At 45.3% G+C, this 5,559-nt stretch overlaps 1 protein-coding gene across 1 annotated transcript in view; it reads right to left on the bottom strand.

The window, feature by feature from the left end:
- LOC143976079 (la-related protein 6-like) overlaps positions 1-4,220 on the bottom strand; it is a 53,677-nt gene extending 49,457 nt beyond the window's left edge. Inside the window, exon 1 of the mRNA XM_077478553.1 lies at positions 4,164-4,220. The gene's annotated coding sequence lies outside the window, so the exon portion shown is untranslated. The remainder of the gene's footprint in view (positions 1-4,163) is intronic.
- Positions 4,221-5,559: the final 1,339 nt, after the last annotated feature.

The raw sequence follows: 5,559 nt of genomic DNA, 5'->3' as shown, positions 1-5,559 counted from the left end.
TTCCCTTCGTAAGAGATGCAGCACGAACGTTATGTGGCCGGGGCTTTTTAAAATAGCCACCAAGGTCCCGAACGTCCACGCTCGCCGCGCGACCCAGAACCGGTAGTGGATTGCCGGAAGTCCTCTATCCTCTTGCGTTCCACAGGCCGGAACTCGATGCCTGTGCCCACCCCCCACCTGACTTCGCGCCCAATTTTGAACCCATTGTCAGGCGGGGAAACGACAGCCCTCCCTGGGCTTCAGAAGGAGAACGCCGGTTCGTAGCTGCTGTCAACCCGACCGGAGGACTTCAGATGTCTGTTACCAACACAGGTACCCAGCACTCCCTTCCCCGTCTCTTATGGGCTATCCCACCGTCAGGGGAAGGAGAGCTCCTGATCCAGCCTCCTCCTCCGGTGGAGGAAACACAAAGACTGAAGGGGAAGGACGGAGACCGCCCTTTAAAGATATGGTTTGTGTTTTCCTGCCTCTGGAGGTGGAGCCTATCTCTCTAGTGCTGTCCTGGACAGATGACTAGAGAAAAGATTGTATCCATCCTGAAATGCTTGTACCAAATTGATTCGTTCAAGATCTTAAAGTTCAGAAGAAATCAATACTTCCCTGAAGCTTCTTTACCAGGAATATATGAGAGAGTAGAAGCCCCTGCCTTCCTGACTTTTTGGGACCTGGATGATCACTTCTTGTTGAATCAGATCCTACACTAGGCTCATCATTGCAGAAGCTTTTTTCCCGATCTCTTGGTAGGGCTGTAACACAAAATCTGCTCTGGGGTGGCACTGAAAATTCCAGCCTGTATCCCCGAGTTATGCTTTTCACAAAGACTTGGAGAGGTCATGTTCCACTGTAGGTGAAAAGCTGACAATCTGCCCCCTACCGGGGTGAGTGTCACTTTTGGAGGACTGGTCTGGGGAGATCTGAAAAGAAATACACTTCCCTTACCCCTTTGGGAGCCCCAATAGCTCTTACTGTCCTGTTCTTTACTTTTATGGGGCTGTTGAACAGCACGGAAATTCTTTTTATCAGCTGTTTCTTAGCAGGGAAAGCATTTTTCTTGTCGGCCATCCTATCCAAGACTGTTTCAAGGTCTGGACCAAAAAGCAGATCACCCATAAAAGGTATGTTTTAAGACAGTCATATGGTTTGCACAATGAGTTAAGAATTAAGACTTCTCCCAGTTGATTTTTTTTTTTACTGCTATCTGAAGCCCCCTTAGAGAAAATTTCCCCACACTTACGGTCACCCAAACAAAAATAGGTACAGAAATCCATCTTGAACAAAGCACCAAACACTTAAAACCACACCAGGCATTCTAGATCCTCTCTCACTATACAAGGGGAAACATCCGAAAACATTACCATTCGTGCTGCTGACTGCAATTACATGGACACAGGTGCTTCTGGGAATATCTTAAAAAGATAAAACCCACTAACAGGTTCCTGCAAATATTGTTACAGGAGTGTCTAAAAGTCTATGCCAAGCTGGCAAAAAGAAACCACAAAATTGAACTGGAATCAATGTCACCCTGTCACGAAGGGAACCCTCTAGTAAAATTTCAGGAAGAGGATTTTATGAAGCAGTATTAAACCCAATAAACATACCATATTGCGGTTTACCAGTTCTTAATGTGGCAGGTGCATTTGTTTTCTTTTATCTGGCGATTTAGCCAGCAAGTCTTTTACGTTTTTTTCAACAGAACAAGCTGTCCTGCAGATATTAGCAGTGGGTTGAGATAAACCATTTAACACTGACAGGGGCACTTACAATGATCAGCTTTTATTTCTATAAAAACCTTAATCCCATAAGAGAAAACACACACACACACCTAAAGTTTGGCTTCAGTTTGCTAGAGTATCTAAATTTGGCTAGTGCACCTAACATTCCACCAACCCCCCAGTTTCACCAATGCTGCTATCCAAAGTGTCTGTTGTTCCTTCATCCAGAGCATAGGTGTAGTGTCATATTTTGCTCCCCATCACAGAATGCTCCGAAAGTGACGTTGCAGCCAGAAATTTAGCACTGCGCATGCGCCATGCGTTCCAAATGATTTGCAACAATGCAGACCAGTGAAAGTCAGATAATGTCAGAGAAGTGAGGGGAGGTAATCCCCTCTCTGAGAGACAGTTACCTGCTCCCTCTCCGCCGCTTTCTGCTCTGTCTAAAGTTAATGTCACGATTACCTCCCCTCACTCCCGTGACATTATCTAACGGTTTCACTGAACTACATTGTCGGAAACCCTCTGGAACTCATGGTGCAAGTATTTGGAACGCATCGCGCATGCGCAGTGCTAAATTTCTGGCCGCAACGTCACTTCCGGAGCATTCTGCGATGGGGAGCAAAATATGACACTACAGAGGCACCGTAATACAATAGGGTGCCTTACTGGCCAGATCACAAAGTTAACACAGGGAGAAATATAAACAAGAGTTAACCTAACCTAGAGCCCAGGCCAAGCAATAATATGCAAGTTTACCCCCCTCCTCAAGCATAAAGTTCCCTTCCTCCCAGTGCAAGTCTGTCCCCCCTTCCAAAATCCCCCCCCCCAGCATAAAGTTCCCTTCCTCCCAGTGCAAGTCTGTCCCCCCTTCCAAAATCCCCCCCCCCCAGCATAAAGTTCCCTTCCTCCCAGTGCAAGTCTGTCCCCCCTTCCAAAATCCCCCCCCCCCCCCAGCACAAATCTTTGTCGCGCCGCCCCCCTCCCCCCCAAAAAAAAACCCCACAAACCACCCACACCACTCCCACAAAATGTATACACATTTCTGTAACTAGACCACCCTAAATTCCTCCTTCCAACACAAATCTCCTCCCCCCACCTCGTTGTGCCCCTCCACTCACACGATACCAAGCACCCAGGGCATCCTGCCCACCCCTTGTCCCAGCCCTAAATAAGAAGGCTAAGTATAGTAAGGAATGCAGCCACTGCATCTCAGGATTTATTCATTACAATATATTACATTTTTGTAATATCAGCAAAAGTATGCAGGCATAGGACACACCCCTTAGGGAAGAATTGTACACACACTAAAATATCTATCCATCGGGGGTTGGGTAAATTCCTTTATATTGGCTTTTGGAATTTCAAGTCAGACGAAAGGTTTAACGCTGGAAAATACTTGATAAAAAGTGCATTTTATATGCAGCTATATAGATCAGACCAAAATCAGGGACAAATGAGGAATGAGGGACATTCCCTCAAAATCAGGGACAGTTGGGAGTTATGAATACTGCTTTAGGAGGAGGTAGCTTCCCCCTTATATGCCTGTTGGACAGGGGCAGAACAAACCCCACCTCATTTCTGTGTTGCGCCCATGCAGCACAGGATGGAGGAGACAAAGCGTTGCTCAGGTCAAAGTTATTGCAACCTTATATTAAGAGCCCTTTTACACTGCACCATCCCGGACGTCGGCGGAACAAAACGCCGCTTTTTTTAGCGGTGCTTTACCGCCGTTTTTTTGCAGCGCTATTCGGCTGCTAGTGGGGCGCTTTTAGCCAAAAGGGTTAAAACCACCCACAAATCGCTGCTGCAGCGGCGCTTTGCCGGCGGTCCAGCAGCGCTGCCCATTGATTTCAATGGGCAGGGCACTTTAGGAGCAGTAAGTTCACTGCTCCAAAGAAGCTGCTGGTAGGACTTTTCCTGGCACCCTACCAGCGCATCGCTCCAGTGTGAAAGCCCTCAGGGCGCTTTGCAGGCGCTGTTTTTAATGCTATAGCACCTGCAAAGCTCCTCAGTGTGAATGGGGTCTTAGGCTAAATCTGCACTGCATCTTACAGATCAAGAAGCCATATGGGATCAAACATAGATCAGCCAGGATACACCGGGTGATAAACATGTGATATAGAACGTGTTGCTTAATACACAGATCATCTATAAAGATACAAAAAGGAGATACACACATACGTGTGTTGCTTCAGACTATAAAACGCCATACTTATAACCTCTTACTAACTGACTGGCCCCTAAAAATGTAGCTAATTAGGAAAAAAAAAAAAAAATGTACTATTTATCAAGCATCGTGCTCCTTCCATTGCTTTCACAAACACAAGACCTTTACAACCATGGACACCTGTTTTCATCTTTGAAGTTGTTTTCATCAAAATTAGTTATAAAGGAAGACAGATTTACTGCAGACTATTAAAAAACACAAAAAAATGAAAATTGTCCTACCATTCCTTCACCTCCCAACCATAAATCATCTGCTCCCTGAAAGAGCACAGCCTCAAGAATTTCCTTTGCCTGCTTTATCAATTTAGGTCATTTAAATAACAAATTCCCTGCACATGAATCTCTTTCAATTAAAGGTACAGGGGCATTTTTCAGGTTCTGTTTATTTAGGAGCGACAAGACTGCTTATGGATCTTGTGTATTTGGTGTGTATGCACATGTAATATTTCTGCAATGTTTTCAAACAAAAAACAGACCCGTCAATTATGGAAAATATGACCGCACACAAGCACAGAATGTTTATTCATTTCCACTGTGCAAAAACTTCCCAGATTGACAACCATCATCTGTGTCAAAAGAGATCAAGGTAAGCTGTGTAATAACACATTATCGGTAGCAACAAAATAGCCCTGCGCATTGCTTAACACATTTTATCTTGCTTATCTTATCTTAGTAACCATTTTTTTTTGTATTATTAATTTACAAAAAGAACTTTTAAAATGTATTTTCAATCAAAACTTCTTTTTATTCCCCTTCTTTTTTTTTGGATATGGGTTTGGATTGGGGAAGGGTGGGAACCCCTGTCAAGTTTTACATAACCACCCAACATTCTGAAATGATAAAAAGGGACACCTTTTAGGCCCCTTTAGGCCACACTGGGGCCCCAGCCGCGTTAGCGCTAAAAGCGCTGCTTGTTTTATTGCTGTTTAATCAGTGATTTTCGACCTTAAAGTGGAAGTAAACCCATCGATTGAAACAGTTAAAAAAAAAAGGCATGCCGGGAATGCTAACTGTACATTGGTTGTGCTCTCAGCCAAACTATCAAACCATCCAATGGCTGGTGTCATAACGAATCACATGTGCAGCACCATAGCAGTTGAAGATTAAACAGAGGCAAAGATGGCAGCTTCCTTGGCTGAAAACGATAGGGGAGTTTACTTCCACTTTAAGCGGGGAGCTTAACCCCAAAGATAGAGTTTAAAACTCCGGTGTTGCGACACTTCCAAAGCGATTTTCTGAGCTTCGGGAAGCTCTGCCCATTCATTCCCATGGGCAGGCCATTTTGGGAGTGCTAAACCAAACCGTCTCCAAAGATGCTGCTTGCAGGACTTTTCGGAACGTCCCGCAAGTGCACCGCCACAGAGTGAAAAGTCACCCTTGAATGAATGGGAGGCGGTTTTCCGGTGCTTAGCAGAGGATATTTCCAGCACTAAAGCGCCTGAAAACCAGCCCGGTGTGAAAGGGGTCTATGTAGTGGCGTAACTAGAACCTTCAGGGCCCCAGTGAAAGAAACAATTGGGAGTCCCTCTGTCCCCCCCGGGCTGGGGCCCTTCCTTCCGAGCCCATTGGCGTAACACCAGGGTCCATTTGCAACTGTGACCTTTGTGATCCTGGTAGT

Source organism: Lithobates pipiens, unplaced genomic scaffold (assembly GCF_037356315.1).
Source record: "Lithobates pipiens isolate NorthernLeopardFrog02 unplaced genomic scaffold, aLitPip1_a1.2 Scaffold_13, whole genome shotgun sequence".
In the NCBI taxonomy this organism is placed as follows: Eukaryota; Metazoa; Chordata; class Amphibia; order Anura; family Ranidae; genus Lithobates; species Lithobates pipiens.
Note: the sequence above shows the minus strand (reverse complement) of the source record. Positions and strands in the feature narration are given on the sequence as shown.